Below are 22,080 nucleotides of genomic sequence, written 5' to 3' on the forward strand. Positions count from 1 at the left end.
CTCACACTGTCCTCTGTCTCTCTCGGCCACCCCGGAGGCCCAGGAGGCCAGCCTCCATCCTCAAGCGGGCCCAGTCCCAGCACCCACATCCTTGCCTCAGGGAGCGCCTGGCCTGATGGCAACGCAGGACGCGTGACCCGGCACCCTCTCCGCCCACACTGCCCTCTTCCCCAGGGCAGCCCTTGTTCTGGCCCTGAGCAGGGTCCAGGGTGGGAGAGGCTGACCCAGAACAGAGGCTGCAGGAGCCAAGTCCAAGGTCAGTGCAGGGGCGGGTGGGCCACGAGGGGGGAAGGGGAGGCACGGGGCAGGGCAGGGATTTCCAGCGGGTCCTTATCCAAACCCCCTCGAGGCGACAGGTACACACGCACATACACACACGCACGTGCTGATACACAAAGGCCAGTCAGGAGACCGGCAGGGGGATACCCGAGGGACACAGAGGTGGGGGCAGGGGATCCACACACACCAGTGACACAAGGTGAGACACACGAGACTCACACAAAGACCCAGGCTCCCGGGGGGCTCTCACACCACTCAGGCTCCCAGAGACACACACAGAAGGACAACAGCTCCTAGAAACACAACACCAGGGCTCAACGACCCCCCGGGACTCACAAAAGCCCCAGGCGCCCCCTCTCACACCGAGACACACACAGACACAACCACACACGGGCTCACAGCCACCCACTCTGAGTCACGCAGAGGTCACCGGCTGCCAGGGACTGTCGCACACTGGGAGAATCGCAGAGACACACAAAGATCCCGCAGAGACGCACAGAGGGGCAGGGGCGTCACAGGCCACGGGGACATTGGGACTCTCAGCCACACGCACCAAGACGCCGGCCCCAGAAGACGCCGGCGCCTGGGAAGACCCAGAGAGAGACACGGACACCCTCAGGGGCTTTCGGAGGTCCCCGGAGACCACGGAGACACCGCCCAGGGGGAGGCCGCGCCCGGGGAACCCCGCGACCACGCCGGGCCCGCTCCGGCCCGGGCCGCACTCACCGGCTTCGGCCGCCTCGGGCCCGCGCCTTTGTTGTCCGCGCCGCTCACAAAGGCGCCGGTGGGCGCGACGAGCTCTGCCGGCCGCCGCGGGCGCCCATGGCCGGGACGGCGCCCCCAGCCCCGCGCCCCGAGCGGGCCCGCGCCGCCGCCGCCGCCGCCCGAGCCAATGGCCGCGCCGCGCGCGCCGCCCGAGAGGTCGCGGCCCGGCCGGGAGTGCGCCCGCCGCCCGCCCCGGAGCGGCCTGCTCCAGCCGCCGCGCACGGCGCGACGCGGCGCCACCCCCGCCGCCCGGTCCCGGGTCGCCGCGGCTGAAGTCACCGCTTAACCCCTTGCGGCCGGGCCCGCCGCCGCCGCAACCCCTCCCTGCGCCGGCCGCATCCCCGGGGCGGGAGGGAGGAGGGCGGACCCCCCATCGTCCAGGGGTGGGAGGCTGCGAGCCCTCCCGCCGTCCTGCCGGGGTCACGCCACAGTCTGGGTCGGGAAACTGAGGCCCGCGAGGCGGGACCCGGCCCCAGGTCACACAGGGACCTCCTCCCTCTCTCACTCCCAGTGTCCCTTCCCACTTTCCCGTTTTTCTCATCAGCGCCTCCGGGACACCAACCCATTTCCTCATTTCTTCCTTGGAAAGATCTCACACTGGCTGCTTTCTTCGCCGCCCTCCCTTGCAGCAGTTTGCTCTGATTCCTTAGAAAGGTGAGAGATTCCTGGGAGGCAGCAGCAGCTACCATGCCATCTGCCCCCGGCAGTCTCTGCCAGGGAGAGCCCTCCAGCCCCTAGGAAGCAGCCCCTCCCGAGCATCCCAAACCTCCCACGCAGGTATTTTGCAACCTTGCACCCTGACCTCTGGCAATAACCACAGGCATGGTCCTAGCAGCTGCATGCTTTGAGGACTTGCTCTGGGCCCACCATGGACCGAGGGTTTGGAGAACGTCTCACTGAATCCTGACCGCAACTCTGAGATGCAACCCCTTTTTCCAAGTAGGGAAACTGAGTCTCAAAGGTGTGAGTAGCTTACCAAAGCTCACCCAGCAGGGCAGCCACGGAAAAGATCCTATCAGCCACTCCCCCTTCCCGCCTCCAAAGCGGCCAAACAGCAGTTACTCCCTCTCAGAATTCCAGAGAGCCTCTGGATATGATGCAATTAATTACGGTTATCAGGTCATTAATTAAGATTATCCCTGTTGTTATTAAACACTCCCTGCTACCTCTTATTTGCAATGACATTCACACTTGGGCTTATCAGCAATTACTCCTGTGTTGATAATAAGGAGTTCTTGCAGCTTCCAAAGGGTAAACAGGTGTGGGATGAAATTTTTGTCAGCCTGTGTTCATTCCTTCTGTACAGCCAACAAAAACAGGTTTTTACTACTCCCTGTTTGTCAGGCACCAGCCGCAGGGACTAAGAATGAAAGCAGGATCCCGGCAGACCCCAGGCCTGTGCCCTCAGTTCTCATGGTCTAGAGACAAAGCCACCTGACAGCGGCCACACGCAGGCCTCCACCTCTGGCCTCCTCTCACTCATTGATGGGTTTGCTTGTTTACTGTCCAACCCCACACAAGACCAGAAGCTCCACGGCGTTTGCACTCCCGGCCTAGGGCAACCCTAGGCTCACAGTCAGCGGCTGGTAAATATTTACTGAGCACTTGCTATGTGCCAAGCCTTGTTCCAGGCATGCGGGCCACATCAGGGAACAAAACCGTCATGGCCCCTGCCCAGGTAGAGCTTCCATTCCGAAGATGAAGAAACGTCAGCCATGGGAGCAGAGAGGAAAGTTTCTGGAATTGCCAGCAGAGCAGGAAAAATTTCATCTTCAGATGTCGATGGACTGAATCTGCACTCAGCACTGAGCCTTGAACCATGGGTCCAGGTGCACGCGGACGGAACCGAGTGTATTCACAGCTTTGCAAACCTACCCCCACTCTCCCAGCTGCCTTATGTCCCTCCCAGGCCTGAGCCTTCCTGAGTCCTGGAGCCTGGGATGCCCACCCTGCTCTGGGTTGGGCTAAGTCTGACCCTTCCCTCCCAGAACTAAGGCAAGGCCCCGAAGCTCCAGGAAACCTCCCTGCACGGCTCAGTGCCCTGGCGGCGGGGGCTCCTCTGTGCTCCCCCATCACCCAGTGCTGTCGTTGTGAATTGGCTCAGCCTGCCTACTGATCTCAACCGTCCCCAGCTTGAGGGCAGCTCTGAGCCAGGCGGCTCCCAGGGCCCAGCACGGCTTAGGAGCGCCCTCAACGTTACGGGATCATAGTGGATAACAAATGGACACCAGCAGTCCTTGACCGACAGAACGAACCGTCCGGGGCCAGGATTGCACACCACCAGCCTGAGAAGAAATCGCGCCCACAGAAGCATTTTGTTTGGCTCCCAGTGGCTTTGTTGTTGTTGTTCACTGGCTGCCAACGTTTAACAATTGGGAGATGTCCCATTAAAAAGCCAGATCTCTGGCTTCTCTTGGAATTCTGTGTAGTCCCCCCATCCCACCCCCGGAGCCATACTCTGCAGGTGCCAAGGAGTGGGGGCCCCTGAGACACAGCTGTCTTTTCCCCTTGCCACCGTCCTCCCCAGGCCTGTGACACCCATCCGAGTGAGAGGCCCTTCCTCTGTGAATTAGCGTTTTGATTCCATTTTTTCTCTACACTCTGCTTTCAAGAGAAGGAATCACATCGCAAAACTTACACTCGAGAATAAATAAAACCGCAGCTCACCTTCCGCCACGCCCTAGCCCAGGCCATATTCTCAGCATTCTCACTCTCTCAACCCCTCGTCTCCCATGCCTCCCTCCCCAGCCTCACCTTCTAAACATCACAGCATAAATGAAAGCACTGGGTGTTCTCGCCACCGGGCCTTCGCCCATGCCGCCCCTTCTGCCTGGAATGCCCTTTACTGCCCTATCCTCGAGATTCTATGCCTGGTGACTTTTTCACACTCTTTCCTTAGATGGCACCTTCTCTAGGAAATCCTCTCTGCTACCCCAGCTGAACACTTGGGCTCTCACAGCACCCTGCGCTCCCCCAATCAGTGCACAAAACCTACCATGTTGTAGGGGGGGTTTGGCCCCACCTCCTCCCCCTGCCTGTGCATTCCCTGGGGACTGGGCCAGCTCATTCATGGTGGTATCTCCAGCACCTGGTACACAGCCTGGCACAGCTTAGGCACGAGGCAAATATTTGCTGCGTTGGTAAATGAATGGGTTTCAATAACTACAAAAGGAACACAAAGGATTTCTGGGAACATTTCCATGTCCCAGAACATTCAATTAACCAGAATTACCCACTCCCTGAGCATTCTGGCGAGTGCAGGATTTATTGTGTAAGCATAATAATTAATGATATGTTCCATCTGGATAGGACTCAGGAATCTCTTCTCCCTTGCCTCCACCACTGACCTGGGAAGGAGGGAGGGAGGGAGGAAGTACGGGAGGGTATTTTCCATTTGCTACTGAGGCAAAGTGAGTTGGCTAGATTGAGTTGTCCGGATTGCACAGCAAGCTGGTCACAAAACCAAGAAGGGAACCAGGTCTCCTGCCTCCACCTCCCAGCCTGCCCCCCTTCCTCCAGCCCAGCCCCACCGCGGGTCAAAAAGGAAGTGCATAGGAAGGAATGTGGACCTTCCAAGCCCAGATGCCACCCTCAACTAGACAGTATGACTGGAGACCTCCCAGGAAGTAGGTCATCTCATTATTTACCATATTACGAAATCCAATCAAGAGGATAATATTATCTAGGAGAGGCCAGGTCACATGTCGATTACAGGTGAGGGTATAACCTGCCTCGCCCGGATGAAGCCCTCTTCCCTTACAGCTGTCCTGCTCCTGGTCAGTCGGATGGGCATTTCGAGTGGCATTTACACCCTAAGGTCTATTTGGGGGGAGGCAAGCTGGGGTCAAAGGCGCAGCCACGGGCAGAGGGGTCGCTAGGGCTCAGCTGGGGAGGAAAGCCTGGCTCCCTAAGCCGCCCCTTCATGGGCCTCGGCATCAGGGAGACCAGTCTGATAAGCTCATTCCCTGCGGGGATGTAGTCTAAACGTTCTACCAAAACAGCTACGGGGGGAGGAGTGGGCAGCTCAAGTCCAGGGGCTGGAAATGCAGGGCTCGGAGACTGATTCCCGTCAGAGCTCTCCATAGGACCCGAGCAAATCCCTCAATCCCTTTCGCTTGGTTCCTCTGACAACAAAGTGTGAAGAACAATCCTTTTGCCCTGTTCTGTCTCGCAGGCTTCTGAAGGATGACTTCACTATGGTCTAAAAGAGATTTTTGGGAAGCAGATGTGGCTCAAGCAATTGGGCTTCCACCTGCCACATGGGAGGTCCCAGGTTCAGTTCCCGGTGCCTCCTGGAGAAGGCGAGCTGGCACGACAGGCAGGCATGGTAAGCTGATGCAACAAGTTGACGTAACAAAGAGACACGAAGAGGAAAGACAATGAGAGACACAACAAACCCAGGAGCTGAGGTGGCTCAAGCGATTGAGCACCTCTCCCACATGGGAGGTCCCAGGTTCAGTTCCCTGTGCTTCCTAAAGAAAAGATGAGCAGACACAGAAAGTGCACAGCAAATGGACACAGAGAGTAGATAGAGACCACAAAACAATAAGGGGGGTGATAAATAAAAAATAAATCTTTAAAAAAGAGAGAGATTTTCAACTTCTTACTGACAAAATTAGATAAAGGTGCTATTTATCCTATATCATGAAAAACAGTGCTAATAGTATTAATGAGAGGCACCCTAGCATAGAAGTGGCCACAAGTTCAGGCTCTCAGGCTTCTCACTGTTGGAGAAGGGAATTACAAACATGGAATAGGAGAAGACTAGAATGAACTCTATGCTCCTGGACTGGGACTGGAGATATCTGTGAACTCAGCTCTGTCTTCCAAGAGCGCCTGGAGTAGGGATGCTCCAATAGCAATGAGCACACTTTGCATCCAGATATTGGTTTCTAAATAACATTCTTCACTAAAAGGAACCAGGGCCCTTGGAGAAATGGTTGATTTCAGGAAAAAAACAAGTCATGAAACATATTTTTGTGCCAGAAAGTGACAAATTGCTCAAATAATGATGGGGACATATCAAAAGGACACCAAAACTAACTTAAAGAGGCTCCCATTAGCCGAACCAAGGAAAATTGAACATCAGAATAATGATTGTAACAGTTTATATTCCATTGAATAAAATAGAAAACCAAGAAACCATACTGATATAAATATATGAATGAATAAAATGAAAGTTGAATGGCTGCTTATATAGTCTCACAGTACTTCCCAAGAAAATATTAACCACAAGGAGAAAAGAGTAGCTTTACCGTAGAGAAATCTGGCAATCACCACCTTACCCAAGTGGTTGAATTTAGCATGACCAGTAATGGGATATTTGGACATCACTTGTCTCCTGATGTGGTGCACTGAGAAGGACACAACATCACTCGTGATATTCCTGCCAAGGATGCATAAATCTCATAATCATGAGCAAACATCAAACAAACCCAAATCGAGGGACATTCCTCTAAATGTCTTCAACATTGAAGGAAACTCGAAAGGAGCGATAACTAAATACAGCACTGCTTCTGAACTACAGTCAGTTCTTGCTAGTCACAGTAGTTAGGCTCTATAAAGTCAACGTAAACACTGAATTAGCAAATAATGAACCACTGTTCCTAGGGGAAATTCAGGATTAGTTTCCTGCAAGCCTTGGTCACAACAATCTCATCAACCAATCAATATATAACCTTGTCTCCTTGTTTTGTGTGTTTCTATTTAAAGACACCTTATTTAATAGATATTGTTGATGCATTTGCATTGAACCCCCAGCCAACAGCAATGTAACTCATGTCTGAGCAAGATAATCTAAAACACTTATTTTCTCTGAATGGCACATCACAGTCTTTTTGCACTTAGGAACAGTACACAGCACTTTGGCACTGTGCTTGGGGACCATTTTAAACAGCAAAATCACCAACAAATAGCATAAAAATGTGAAAAACATGGCACTAGATATAAAGTGAATAAAACACTCGTTTACAGCATGAGAGCTGACACAAAAAACAAGAGCATTGCCTTGCTCAATCATGCATGTCAAGCAACTCAAATTTTTCACCTCTTCTGTGTGTGTCTAGAAATGACCACAAAAATATGACAAGGAGGCAAATTTGCAATCATGGAATCCATAAATGAGGATCGACTGAATCCTTTTACTATAAAGACATTATTGGGGGAAGCAGATGTGGCTCAACCAATTGGGCTCCCATCTACCATGTAGGAGGTCCAGGGTTCAATGCCCAGGGCCTCCTAGTGAAGGCAAGCTGGTCCACGTGGCAAGCTGGCCCTTGTGGAGTGCTGTCCTGTGCAGAGTGCTGCCCAGCGCAGAAGTACTGCCCACATAGGAGTGCTGGCCCACACAGAGAGCTGGCACAGCAAGATGATGCAACAGAAAGAGACACAGAGGAGAGACAATAAGAGACGCAGCAGATTCAGTTGCTGAGGTGGCGCAAGAGAATGTTTGCCTCTCTCCCACTCTGGAAGGTCCCAGGATCAATTCCCATAGCCACCTAATGAGACTACAAGGAGACACAGAAGAACACACAGCAAATGGACACAGAGAGCAGACAATGGAGGGAGCGGAGAGAAAAAAATAAATAAATCTTTAAAATAAAATAAAAAAAGACACTACTGGGGGAAGCAGTTGTGGCTCAAGTGACTGAGCTCCCATCTACCACGTGGGAGGTCCCGAGTTCAGTTCTGAGTGCCTCCTAAAGATCCTAAAAAAAATGAGCAAGACAGTGAGCTGATGCGACGGGCTGGCACGGCAAGCTTACACAACAAGATGACACAAGAGACACAGGAGAAAGACATAATGAGAGACACAAAAAAGCAGGGAGCAGAAGTGACTCAAGTGATTAGGTGCCTCTCTCCCATGTGGGAGGCCCTAGGTTCGGTTCACAGTGCCTCCTAAGAGGAAGACAAGCACACAACAGACAGAGAGCACAAAACAATGAGGGGGTGGGGAGAAAGAAAGAAATAAAATAAATCTTAAAAAAAAAAAAACGTTAAGACAGTTGGTGAACCTTGAATAAAGTCTGAGGATGAAATGGTATAAATGTATTATATGACTTTCCTGGTTTATGGTTCTGTAGAAGAATGTCTTTGTTTACAGGAAATGCACACTCAAATATCCAGAGTGAAAGGACATCAGGCCAGCAGCTTCCCGGTAAAGGATTCAGAGGGGGAAAGTGATTTGCATTATACTTGAAACTTCGCCGTACGTTAGAAATTGTTTAAGTCTAACGGCCTGGATTTGATTTAGGGCAAGTTTATTTAACTCTCTGACACTCAGTTTCATCCCCTGTAAAATGAGGGTGAAAATAATAATACCTTACAGGGTTGTTCAAAGGATTAAATGAGATAATAGTTGTGGACTATCTGGCAAGGAACTGGACTCATACACATATTCCAAAATTTTGAGAAGTTGTGTAGTTTTTCTTTCTGTTCATGCAATTCCTGTTCCCTGGGAAAGTAGGAAGTTAGGTGGCAAACCCCGGCATCTAGGGTGTCAGGGGAAAACATAAGCGGAGAAGTAGGCTGGGTATACAAGCCTCGGGGGAGTGGGGGGCCTGGGGCTCTAGAAACACAGGCTCCAGGTAGAGCGGACAACCACTACCGGGTTCTAGGAGACGTATTGCCATGCCGGATGTCTCCAGATCTTTCCTTTTTTTTTCCTAAGGAAACCAGAAATTCAGATTTCTATATGAAACCTTCTGACTTTTAACATTAGCAACTACTTCAAATTTTTTAAATACTCTCTTTATAAAGTGATCAACTCTTTGACATTAAATACATAGTCAGTACTGTGTAACTTTCATCGTATTCTAGCTCTAGACTATTTTGATCATCCCAAACCAAAACTCATACTCATTTAGCAATAACTCCCCATTCCTCGCCCCCCTGCCCCACCCCTGGTAACCAATAATCTGCTTTCTGTCTTCTTGAATTTGCTTATTCTAAATATTTCACAAAAGAGAAATCATACAAGTTCTGTCCTTTTGTGCCTCGCTTACTTCACTCAACATGATGTCTTCAAGTGCCATCCCTGTTGTAGTATGTACCAGCACTTGATTTCTTTTTACAGTTGAATAATATTCCATTGTTCGGATACACCACATTTAGTCTATCCGTTCATCTGATGATGGACACTTGGGTTGCTTCCCCTTTAGGCTATTGTGAATAATGCTGAGATGAACATCGGTGTACAAATATGTTTCCAAGTCCCTGCTTTCAATTGTTTTGGGTGTATACCGAGAGTGGAATTGCTGGCTCATAATGGTAATTCTATGTTTAACTTTCTCAGAAATTGCCCAACTGTTTTCCACAGTGGCTGCCCCATTTAAAATTCCCACCAACAATGTACCTGGGTTCCTATTTCTCTGCATCCTTGCCAGCACTTACTAGTGGATATGAACTGGTATCTCATCATAATTTTAATTTGCATTTCTCCAATGGCTAATGATGTTGAGCATCTTTTCCCACACTTCTTGGGCATTTGACTATCTTTTTGGAGAAATGTCTTCTCAAATCCTTGGCTCATTTTCAAATTGTGTTGCTTTTCTTTTGCTGTAGAGTTGTAGGAGTTTTGTGGGTTTTTTAAAGATTTCTTTCTCCCTCCCTTCATTGTTTGTAGCAGATGCAGAAGAACACATGGTGAGTAGACACAGAGAGCAAACAACTGGGGGAGGGGAGAGAAATAAATCTTAAAAAAAAAAATTCATTGCCACTACAAAGTTCTGAACACATTTCCCTATGTTTTCTTGAACGAGTTAATTATTAGCTCTTATATTTAGGTCATTGCTTCTCTTTGAATTAATTTTTGTATATGGTGAGAGGTAGGGGTCCACATGCACTCCTTCATATGTAGATTCCAATTGTCCCAGTACCAGTTGTGGAAGAGACAATTCTTTCCCCCATTGAATGGACTTGGTACCCTTGTCAAAAATCAACTGACAATAGATGTGTGGATTTATCTCTGGACTCTCAATTCTATTTCATTAATCTATATCTATCTTTATGCCAGTATCACACTGTTTTAATTACTGAGGCTTTGTAGTAGGTTTTAAACTAGGAAGTTGTTCTTCTTTTCCAAGGTTGTTTTGTCTTTTCAGAGCCCGTTGCAATTCCATATAAATTTAAAGATCAGATTTTCCATTCTGAAGAAAGAAAAAAAGGGCTGCTGGAATTTTTTTTTTTAAGGAGGCACTGGCCGTTGAAACCAGGTCTTCATACATGGGAAAAAGGTACTCAACCACTGAGCTATACCTGCTCCCCAAAACTGCTGGAATTTTGATAGGGATTGCATTGAATTTGTAGATTGCTTAGGCAGTATTGACACCTTAACAACATTAAACCTTCCAATCCACGAACACGGGATATCTTTCCATTTATTTAGGTCTTCTTTAATTTCTTTCAGCAGAATTGTATAGTTTTCAGTGTATGAGTCTTTCACCTCCTTGGTTAAATTCATTCTTCAGTATTTTATTCTTTTAGATAGTATAGTTTTCTTCATTTCTTTTTCAGATTGTTCATTACTGGTGTATAGAAACCCAAATGATTTTTGCATGCTTATCTTGTATCCTGCAACTTTGCTGAATTCATTTATTAGTTTTAGTAGCTTTCTCATGAATTCTTTGGGATTTTTTAACATATAGGATCATGTCCTCTGTGAATTGGATTACTATGATTTCTTCCTTTCCAATTTGGATTCCTTTCATTTCTTTCTCGTGCCTGATTGCTCTGACTAGAACTTCTGGTATAATGTTGAATAACAGTGATGACAGCAGGCATCCTTGACTTGTTTCTGTTCTTAGGGGAAAAGCTTTCAGTCTTTCATCATTGAGTATGATCTTTGTGTACCCCCAGAGTCTCTCCAAACAAGGGTGCTCTCCCCTGCACACACCTGAGTATGATATTTGCTGTGGGTTTTCATGAATACCATTTATCATGTTAAATAAGTACCCTTCTATTCCTAGTTTTGTGGGTATTTTTATCAGGAAATGATGTTGGTTTTTATCAAACGTCTTTTCTGCATTGATTGAGATGATTGTGTGGTTTTGTCCCTTCATTCTATTAATGTGGTACATTACATTAATTGATTTTCTGATGCTGAACCATCCTTGCATTCCTGGAATAAAGCCCACTAGGCCATGGTGGAAATCCTTTTACTATACTGTTGGATTCAGTTTGCTGGTATTTGTTGAGGATTTTTGCATCAATATTCATAAGTGATATTGCTCTGTAATTTTCTTTTCATGTGCTGTTTTTACTCAGCTTTAGTATCAGGATAATGCTGACCTCACAGAATGAGTTAAGAAGTCCTCCCTCCTCTTCTATTTTGGGGAAGAGTTTGAGAACGATTGGTGTTAAATCTTCTTTAAATATTCGGTAAAATTCAGCAGTGAAAACATCTAGTCCTGGACTTTTCTCTGTTGGGGGAATTTTAATTACTGATTCAATCTTTTTACTTGTTACAGGTTTGTTGAGATTTTCTGTTTTTTCTTGCATCAGATTAGGTCATTTGTTTATTTCAAGGAATTTGCCCATTTCATCCAGGTTTTCTAATTTGTTGGCACATATGTCCCTACTTTCATTTCTGATTTTAGTTATTTGTGTCCTCTCTCTTTTTTCTATCAGTCTGTCTAAACTTTTGTCAATTTTATTGATCTGTTAAAATCCAAGTTTTAGTTTTGTTGATTCTCTCTATTGTTTTTCTATTCTCCATTTCATTTATCTCTGCTCTGATCTTGACTATTTCTTTTCTTCTACTAATCTTGGGTTTAATTTGCTCTTTTTATTCTAGTTTCTTTAGGTGTGAAGTTAGGTTATTGATTTGTGATCTTTCTTCTTTTTAATTTAGGCATTTAGAGCTATAAATTTCCCTCTGCACACTACATCCCATAAGTTTTGTTATTTTGTGTTTTTGTTTTCATTTTTCTCAAGATTTCCTAATTTCCCATGTGACTTCTTCTTTGGCCCATTGGTTGTTTAATAGTGTTGTTTAATATCCATGTTTTTTAGATTTTCAATTTTCCTTCTATTATTTCTTTTTAGCCCCAATCCAATGTGATCCAAGATGAAATTTTGTATGATTTCAGTATTTTTTTTAATTTTATTATATTTGATTTGTGGAGTAAGATGTAGTCTATCCTGGGGAATGTTCCATCTACACTTGAGAAGAATGTGTACTCTGCCATCATTGGGTGAAGCGTTCTGTGTGTCCATTAGGTCTAATTGGTTAATAGTGTTGTTCAAGTCCTCTATTTCCTTATTGATCTTCTGTTTCAATGCTTCATCAATTACTAAAAGTGGTCTATTGAGGTCTCCAACTATCTATTTCTCCCTTCAATTCTGTCGATTTCTGCTTTGCATATTTGGGGACTCTGTCGGAAGGTTATTTCAAATTTTAAGTGGGCCAGCAGTAGCAGGAGTCCTGAAGGCTTGTTCTGAACACCTAAAAATGTGTGAGCAACCCTGCTGGATGACAGAAAAAGCAACAAACCAGGGTTCACACCTCTCCTGGAGTCTGGGCTGGACATGCCTGGCTGTCACCCCTACACACACCTTGTGCCACTGCTGACCTGAAGGTGAACTCCTGACCAAAACTGGGTCCATCAGCTCATTTCTCCCAGGAATTTGGAATTGACTGAGTCAGTCAAATGACCATGGGTACTGAGCCTGAAAGAGGCTGCAGAGCCGGGGCCAGCGTTCACTGCAACAAGCCATGGTCATGTTCAAGCTGAGGTTCTGGGGGATGAGAAAGGTGGTAGGAAAGCAAAAAAGGGAGGAGTACAGAGAAATGTGGGAGGAAAAGACAGAGTGAGGCAGGGACCATGAAGCCCTGAAGAACCAGGTCAACGTTCCAATAAAAGCAATAGCAGTAATAGTAGCTACATTTATCCAGCACTCTCCAGGCCAGGCTCTGTTTAAACACTCTACATGCATTCATTCATGTAGTCCTCTCAGCAACCCTCTGAAATAAGTACTTTTATATAGATATATTTGTATATAAAATAGGTACTGCAGGAAAATGGATTTGGCTCAACTGATAGAATGTCCGCCTACCACATGAGAAGCCCAGTGTTCAAACCCAGGGCCTCCTGACCCGTGTGGTGAGCTGGCCCACGCACAGTGCCCATGCACGCAAGGAGTGCCGTGCCACACAGAGGTGTCCCCCACATAGGGGAGCCCCAAGTGTGCCCCGTAAGGAGAGCCGCCCAGCATGATAAAAGTGCAACCTGCCCAGGAGTGGCACCACACACACACACACACAGAGCTGATGCAGCAAGATGATGCAACAAAAAGAGACACAGATTCCAGGTCCTGCAGACAAGAATACAAGCAGACACATAAGAACACACAGTGAATGGATACAGAGAGCAGACAACTGGGTGAGGGGGGCGGCAGGGAAGGGGAGAGAAATTAAAAAAAAATTTTTTAATCTTTAAAAAAAAATAAAATAAAATAGGTACTGCAGATGAGGAAACTAAGGCACAAAGACATTCTCTCCTAGCCTTGAATATCCATGAGAGGGACCTGCTGTATCCTTTCATAGACCCTTTACTTGGACTCTCCTGAGTAGATTTTTAGTGCTTGAAAGCAAAGACGCCCATGATAAAAGGAGGGACAATTATTTGGGTGGTGGACACTGTCCCTGGTTCCAGGATGAAGCTGGATTCCTGAGCGCCTTATCATGGGCCCAACTAAGCCAGGAGGTAACCCGGGCCTCCTGCTGTAGGCTTCCTGTATCTCCAAAAGGGAAAAGGTGGAGGGGACAGAGGGATCGGGGGAAAGTCACAGCCAGGGGTAAACGTGGCGCAGACCCCACAGGCCCTGCGTCCCAGCGATCCGTGCCAGGAAGCACCGCGACCTTCCTCTCCACTGGGATAAGCAGGCCGGGGATCGTCTGCAGTGCCAAGGGGAGGTTGGATTTCTCTGCCTGGGGCCCGGCCAACGAGCCAGAAAGGACAAGGAGACAAGGTCTTTGCTTCCTGGCATCAGGTTACTGCTCCCACCTGGGGCTCAGAGCACCAGGCGAGGCTCCCGGGCAGGGGGTGCTGGTCAGCTGACAGTGGGCAGGGCCCAGGGCCTGTTCTAGAAACCGCCATCCCATAAGGATGGAGGAGATGTGGCTCTGGCTGCTGGGGAGGAGCAGGGCAGGAGCCTGGGGACACCGTGCACCTTCAGCCTTGCCAAGCACACCAGGCGCTGAGGGCTGGACAGGAGGTCACCCAGAGGGAAGGCCCTGGGCCTGGGGCACGAGAGGTGCTGCAGCTGCCACCATCTCAGAGGCCGCAGGGCAGCTCCGGGGACCCTCAGCCCCCTCCCCACCCCCCAGGCTGCGCAGGAGGGCCTGGCCAGGCCATGGCCTGGCAGCAGCCCCAGAAGCCTTCAGCCTTCCCGGGTTTCGCTGCCCAGGGCTGGGAGGCTCCATAAGCTCCCTGGTCACCCAGATGAAAGGCGCTTTCTAAGAGTCATAAAACCGTCCCCACTCAGAACAATGGGCCCTTATCCAGCTGTGTCCTTCACAGAAACTCCCATTAGCAGCACCAGAAGCTGCACGACCCGGTTTTATAGACTGGCCTTTTGGATCAGCCCCAGGGCTCATTAACACTTCTTCCCTCCCCTCCTCAGAGGCTGCATAAAATCACTGCCATCGACAGAGGCCTACTGCACGCTAGTGCTGGGCCACCGTGGAGTCTTGAAGCCTGCAAGGAGGGAAGAAAGTGAAGCCCAGAGAGGTTAAGTGATGTGTCCAAGGCCACACAGAGGGTGAGTGGACCACGTGACCTCGGCTTAAGATCACCCACACCCTCTGCTGGGGAACCCAAAAGGTTCAGCTAAACGGCCGCATTAGGTTTGCCCCTGGGAACCAGCATCGTCCTAGACCTCAAAGCCCTTGCCAGCCTCCTGTTGACCTGCCCAACGCGGCAGCCAAGGCACAGAGGGGGTCACTGCAGAAGGGAAGTCGAGCCCACCAGGGGCCTACCCATAAGGGGCTCCAAGCCCTTTCCATCCGCTGCAACCCAGAGTCCCGCACGACGACTCACCCCCACCAAGCCCTTGCCCCGTCCCTCCTCGGAAGGCCAGGATGAGAATGATGGCAACCCGCCTCGTCAGGCATTCCCGGGAAAGGTCCTGCGCTCTTCTCACATTAGCCCATTCGCTCTTGCAAGAATGCTTCCGGAGGGTTGCTTTCAAGATCTCCTTCAGCACATGAAGAACTGAGGCACAGCGGGGAAAGAGCCCGCCTAACATCACGGAGCAAGGAGGCAACAGGTCCAGGTCTGACTCCACCCCAGCACGCCTCCCCCAAACTTCATACAAGGGGATTCAGGAGACCCTCCACCCCAATCCGCTCAAGTCCACCCTCCTGGCTCACAACTCTGGGTGTCACCCCAGACGTGGGGATAATGACAGTAGTATCCTCTCTTTACAGGGTCCCTTTGAAGTACCTTTACCACCTCCTGTCCACGCAGCCCTCAAGATCAAGATCGCCATCCCTATTTTGCAGATGAGGAGACTGAAGCTCAGCAAGGGGAATTGTCTTACCTATGACCCCACAAATCTGGGAAGTGGACGTGACAGGGTTTGAACCCACTTCTGTCTGGTGCCAGAAACAGGGCACCTTCCAAGTTAAGTCAGCATGAGAGTTAATCCAGACCATTCCATAGGGGCTGAGCCTGCATTCAGCAAATACCACCTGAGTGCCTGAGGTATCCCTGGCACTGTACCAGATACCTGGGCCCCCTGGAGCCCCCAGCCCAGGGTCTCTTTCCCACTTCTGTTGCCCTTGGCCACCTCTGTCTCCCCTCAGCTTTTGGGCGTTGTCCAGATCTCCTGTGCCAGCCCCTGCCAAGGCAAGCTACAGCTCTTTGTCTTGTGGCTTGTTACTGCCCAAAGCCTCTTGACAATCAACTCCTAACTGGGCAAACCAGATAAGTGGCTCAGGCTGCCCCGGAGGAGCCCAGAGACCCACACACCCAGGGCTGGTGGCATGGCCAGCACCTTGGGCCCCTTTGTTAAGGTGTTTTGTTCAGGGGCTACCCCACCCTGAGAAGCTAGCTGGCTTGGGGCCTGCCCTGTGTCACCATTCTCTTGTTAATGTCCATTGCCGCCAAGGGCAACCAGCCTGCCCAGAACAACTCATGGATATAAATATGGTTACTCAGGTAGTGCCAGACAATGTGTTAGGTGACTGTAGTCATCATCATCTTCATCATCATCATCATCATCATCATCATAGCTAACATTTCTTAAGCACTTACTATATGCCAGACACTAGGTCAAAACTGTCCCTGAATTATCTCATTGAATCTTCACAATAGTCCCATGATGTAGGTACTATCATCATCCCTATCCAACAGATGAGGAAACTGAAGAATGGAGAAGACCAGAGCACAGGTACCACACTGCTTGTTAAGTCACCTGTTACTCCCAGTCTACTATAATCTCTCTGGGAGCAGGTTCGTGGCTGTTTTGTACAGAATTGCACCTCCAGAATACAGTGTCTGGCTCAGAGTGGACTCTCAATAAATAGTCCGTGGATGGACGGATGGAAGGATGGATGGATGGATGAATGGATGGATGGCAGATGGATGATGGATGATGGATGAACACACAAATGGATGGATGGGTAAATGATGGTTAAATAGATGTTGGGTGGATGGGCAAGTACAACTGAAAAGGAAGAGGGAAAGAACTAGAAGGCAATGCCTCCTCCTCTCCCAGTTAACCACACCTTCAGTGAAGCCAGAAATAAGCTCAATGCAGTTTCTCTTCTAATTGGAAAATCCAGGCAAGTATTTCAGAGAAAGCAGAGAGGAGATTGTTGATTTTTAGGGGCAGAGAAAAAGGGAGTATCATGTGGGTGATGAACTTTGAAATAGCTTCATAAAAGCAGCAGCGTGGAGAGTCTGATCAAGCATTTTCCTTCTTCCCAGAAACTGCCACATTGCCAGAGAATTTTACTCTCTTCGATCTCAAAACACATTTCTCAGGGGTAGCCATAAGACATGCCCAGTGTAGTAAGGTCCCTGGCCCATGGCTCTGGGACGTGGACTGGGAACAGAGCTGCTCAGACTTAACCCCAGTCAATTCCTTGGATGAGAGGAAAACCATGGACTTAGGAGACTGGAGCCTTAGAGGGAGTCATTTCCTAGTCAATTTAAGAAATCTCACGCTAACCCGCAAACCCGCCTACATGGTAGATTCTGATCAGGGGCTTCGGTCAGCTGGATTCTGGGCAAGACCAGTGAGAAGCTGGTTGCCCCCCACAAGTTCCCACAGTCCCAGGAGAGCAGGCAATGAAGCATGTGGCCCAGTTTTGTAGTTTCCAGAACAACTTTAAGAAAGAGAGGGAGAGAAAAGACTGGAAAGCAGCGTGCCATCCCTAACCCACCCAGAAGCTGCTGTTCTGAGGGGCGTGTCCTTCAGGTCCACGAGAGCATGATGGGGCGTCCTGCCAGTGCCATCCCGAGCCTTTGCTAGATAGGGACTGCCTGCAGGTGAGGGCAGCGGTCGGCACACAAAGAATAGGAGCAGGCTCACGAGGCGCCCACTCCAGCCTCTGCCAATCACAGGCGAACCTCCCCCACAGTCCCGCACTCGCGGGGCGGGGCCGGGCAAGGCGGCCAAGCACAGAGGAGGAAGTAGCAGAGCTGGCAGGAGCCCCAAGGGCACTGGGGACACGTTCATCCGAGGATTCGGAGACTTCCAGAGCTGGACGAGCCCTTAGCAATTATCTAAGCCAGTCCCCTTCTTTCACAGAAGGGAAAACTGAGGCCTGGAGAGGGCAAAGGACTTGTTCAAGGTCACCAGGGTGTGAAGGTTGGAGAGGGGAGCAGAGGCAGCCTTCCGGCTCCCAGCCCCAGGCCCCCTCCCCTACCCCAGCCCATCACCAACCAGCCGGGACTTTGGAGCCCCTTTTATCAGATAGAATGAATGCTTATCAGATTTAGTTACAACATTGCCCAGCGGGAGAGAAGAGGGGGGAGGGTAAAACGGGGCGGGAGGAGGGCGGCTGGGTGCTGCCTCTCTCTGTTTGCAGTGGCTGGGCCCGGCCAGGTGGAAGGATGAGGAGACCTTTGGGGCAGGTCCCAGCATGGCCTGGAGGGCTCCCTGTGTCCCTGGTCCCCTTGCAACAAGGGCTGCCTGTGTCCCTGAGTGGGGGAAAAGGGGGTCCCCCCTGCCTTTCACTGAGCACAAAGGGGGAGGAGTCCTAGGCAAGGGTGCCAGGGACTCCCCTGCCTGGACCCACCTGCTTGGCTCCCAAGTCCCTGTTCCCATGGGTCTGTATCCCAAGACCCACCTCCCTGCTCCAGGCCTGGTGCCTGGGAGACCCCACGCACGCCTGTAGGAGGCGATGTGCCCTGGAGACGCTCAGCCTGCATTCGAATCCCAGCTCCCCACTTGCTAGCCCTGCGACCCTGAGCAAGCCCCTAAACTTCCCTGAGGCTCAGCTGTCCCGCTGTCAAGCGCGGCTTGTGTTCTCGCATCACAAGGTGGTTGCCAGGATTAAATGTCAAGCCTCTCCCAGCAACAAAGGGACTGGAGGCGTCGCTTGGGTAATTACCTCCCTTCATACTAATTCTCTACGTGCACGTTGTGCCCCGACTTTTTAAACACACTCCCTGCCATGACTACCATTCGCAGCACCCAGTAAGATGCAGAGGGAAGAAATTAGCCTCTGCACCCACACGGGGCGACCCAGGCCCCCAAGAGGCTCTGCGACTTGTCCCAGTCCCAGGACCAGAAGCTCTGGTTCACCAAGCCCAGCCCAGCCCAGAGGTGCTGAGTGAGGAGGGCTTGAGAGCAGGAATCACCTCCGGAAACTGACCCCATGTGACTGGGTTAGAGAGGAAGCCCTGGAGTGAAGGCAAGGAGACAGCTCCCAGGTGGTGAGCGTCATTGTCACTCGCCTCCCAGGTGGGGAGGGTGTGGATGGACCACACAACCGCCCCCCTGAAGCCCCCAAAGTCCCACTAACTGAAGACACCCGGCCAGGAGGACTGCTGGTACCACCATCCCAGAGGACCTCGGGGGGCGGAAGAGAGGTGGTGGGCCCCAGCCGAGCCCCAGGAGACCCCGATTCGGGTGGGAAGACCCACCTCCGCAGCCCGGGACGCCTCGGCCCAGACCCTGGTTGGAGGGAGATGCGCGAGGATTCTCTGGAGTAAAACCGGAGCATCCTGCCGCCGGGTGGGGCCTGCTCTGTGAGGATCTGGGAAGGAAGGTCTGACTCTGCCACCCTCCCTGAGCTCCCGCCCCTCTGCTCCAGGAAGGTTCACTGTGGGGATGGCGATTCCCACCCCGCCCAGCTCACGGGGATCGCAAAGGTCAAGTCCAGGAGATCCACAAAGGTCACTCCTCAGGAAGGTGACAATGGAAAGAAGACAAAAGACAGGGGACCCAGGCCCCTCCCACTCCTGCCACACCCACCCACCCTTCCACCTCCCTTTTCCCATGTGGACTCCGTGGAAATCCCTGACAGTGGCTTTGGGGTTCAAGAGCCTGGCAAGTTGCATTTCACCCACCTTCTGTGCACCCCTGGGGGTCTTTGGCCATTTCCTGGACCCTGGCAGTTGGGGGGCTACATGACAAATAGAGGGATCTGCCAAGGAGCTGAAGCAGAAAAAAGGAGAAAAGCTTTGACAGTGGTGGTCCCAGCTCCCTGGGGGGCCAGCAGCATCCTCGGGGCACCCTTGCCCTGCCCAGTGGCATCCGTCCTAATAAGTCTCATCTTTATATCGAGGCAGTAAAGTGAAGGAGGTGAGAGTTCAGGTGGACTCCAGGACCAGACTTGCCTCGGTTCAAATCTCAGCTCCCCCTCTTCAAGCTGGCAACAATAATATTTCCTTCAAAGGGTGTCCGGGGGGTTAAATTAGTTAATACGTGTAACTGTGCTTGGCTAGCAGAGTGCCTAGCGTGAAGTAAGCACCCAGAAACTTGCATAGCGTCATTCTCCAGACGTTTTGCCAGGCAAACAGAGGAGGCTCCAAAAGCAGTGAGATCTCCAGCACCAGAACGATTCAAGCCACGGCTAAACAACCACCTGTCAGGGATCTGTGGCAGGAATTGCCAGGGTGACCTTTAAAATGCCTTCCAATCCTGAGCCCATGATATCCCACCCTGTGAGACTGAACACACTGTTCCTCCCCCTACTGTGGCCAGGATGGGATGGGATGGGAGAGGGGTCCCAGGGTGGGAAAAGGACAGAGGAGTCCGGAGCAGGCACCAAGGAGCAGGCTGGCTTCCAGCTTCCAGCCCCTGCTCTGCCCTCGATTCACCGCGTGACCTCAAGTCACCCCCTCCCCACCCAGCCTCAGTTTTCCCATCTGTAAAATGGCACGGTTGAACCACGTGCTCTTTGAGGCCCTATCCAGCCACAATCATCCATCTCTGTGACCCTAAGAAGGGAGTGGGGCAAAATTTCCACCCCACACCTTGAGCTGCTCCCTCTGCCATCCATATCCCCCTTCGCCCTGATTCCCCCACGACATGGCCACGAGGTCTGGGTCCCATCTCAAGATCCCAGCAACCTTCTCCTCACCGAGCCCATCCCAGGTACCCCGGGCCCTGCCCACCAGGGAGGGACCAGGGTGTCCCTGCCCCTGGAACCCCTGAGGGTGTCGATGACAGGAGAGCCTCTCCCCACCCCCACCCTCAGTGACCGTCAAAAGATCTTCTCCAACTCAGCGAGGGACAGAGACGTTTAAACGGAAACTGACCTGGATTCTGAGTGGTCCTCTCGCAGCCCTTGGGGAGGGGAGTGCAGTGAGGCGGCAGCCCCGCTGGTGGGGAAGGGTCCCAGCTGTGCTGGCAGCTGGCGCGGTGGGCGGGAGCCCAGGGCTCTAGCACACTGAGGCTCCCGGGGCCGGGTGTGAGGAGGACCCGGGCTGTGAGTCACTCGCCTCCCAGACCTGCCGGGCGGGCAGGACAGGGCGGCCCCTGGCAGCCCGAGAGCAAGGGCGAGACTGAGCCAGGCTGGGCAGGGCTGGGCGGACCGGGAAGCAGACAAGGTGAGGAGGGAGGAGGAACACAAAGAGGTGCCTCCAGAGGGGCTGCCCAGCAGCAGGGCTGAGCGCGGGCAGCTGCCCACGGGTCTGGGAGGGGCCCAGGGCTCGAGCAGCGGGAGGGCCGGAAATCCCCCCGCGGGCCAGGACCCTCTCCGCCAGAGGAGGTGGAAAAGCAGGCGGCTCTGAAGTCGGCCAGCCCCAGGCCGAATCCTTGCCCTTTGCAGATGTGCAACCTCACACGAGTGACCTCGTTTCTCTGAGTCTGCATTTCCTCCCCAGTAAACTGGGGTAGTAATAGTCCCTCCCTCGCAAGGTTCTCGTGAGAATGAAATGAGACCTTAGGGAAAGGGCTTCGCCGGAGTCCTGGCTCTTGGGGGGTCATCAATAAATGGAGGCTCTGATGTCAACTCCTCTTCCGGAGAGAAAACCAGAGAAACGAGCCCACTCGGGAGACCTTATTTGTGTCCTTACTGCCGGCGTGAATTTCCCCTAGGCTCCACCTTTTCCAAGTATGTGGACATGAGGAAAAAGCAAACACATACCCTTACCATGGGCCCCTGAGAGCCCAGGACGGGCCTGGCCAAGGCGAATCAGTCCTGCCCTCCAAGCACTCACAGACCAGAGCTCGGCAGGGCCTGCTTGAGTTTCACGGCAAGGCCCCTCGGGGAACCTGTTTCACTTTTCTTCTGCAGTGACACCAGCAATTGAGCCTCAAGACCTTAGATCAGAGAAGCAGATTTGGCTCAGCAGGTAGAGCGTCCGCCTACCACATGGGAGGTCCAGGGTTCAGGCCCAGGGCCTCCTGACTCGTGTGGTGAGCTGGCCCACGCGCAGGGCTGATGCCCGCAAGGAGTGCTGTGCCACACAGGGGTGTCCGCCGCATAGGGGAGCTCTATGTGCAGGGAGTGCGCCCAGTAAGGAGAGCAGCCCAGTGTGAAAAATAAAGCACAGCCTGCCCAGGAGTGGCACTGCACACACAGAGAGCTGACGGGGCAAGATGACACAACAAAAAGAGACACAGATTCCCGAT

At 51.3% G+C, this 22,080-nt stretch overlaps 1 protein-coding gene and 1 long non-coding RNA gene across 8 annotated transcripts in view; one reads left to right on the forward strand and one right to left on the reverse strand.

Moving 5' to 3' along the window:
* The window catches only part of ARHGEF10L (Rho guanine nucleotide exchange factor 10 like), a 169,667-nt gene extending 148,662 nt beyond the window's left edge, over positions 1-21,005 (reverse strand). For 2 of the 7 annotated variants that reach the window (XM_058304284.1, XM_058304281.1), the window contains exon 1: positions 1,006-1,144. The gene's annotated coding sequence lies outside the window, so the exon portion shown is untranslated. Of the gene's footprint in view, positions 1-1,005; positions 1,153-1,606; positions 1,765-20,762 lie in introns of those variants that run through there. The other 5 variants (XM_058304283.2, XM_058304282.2, XM_058304285.2 and 2 more) reach the window with 5 other exon arrangements.
* LOC131279830 (uncharacterized) lies at positions 165-16,544 on the forward strand. Its single transcript, XR_009187304.1, has 3 exons — positions 165-256; positions 14,668-14,805; positions 15,473-16,544. It is a non-coding gene; the product is annotated as an uncharacterized lncRNA (long non-coding RNA).
* Positions 21,006-22,080: the final 1,075 nt, after the last annotated feature.

This window comes from Dasypus novemcinctus, chromosome 9 (assembly GCF_030445035.2).
Source record: "Dasypus novemcinctus isolate mDasNov1 chromosome 9, mDasNov1.1.hap2, whole genome shotgun sequence".
Taxonomy (NCBI): Eukaryota; Metazoa; Chordata; class Mammalia; order Cingulata; family Dasypodidae; genus Dasypus; species Dasypus novemcinctus.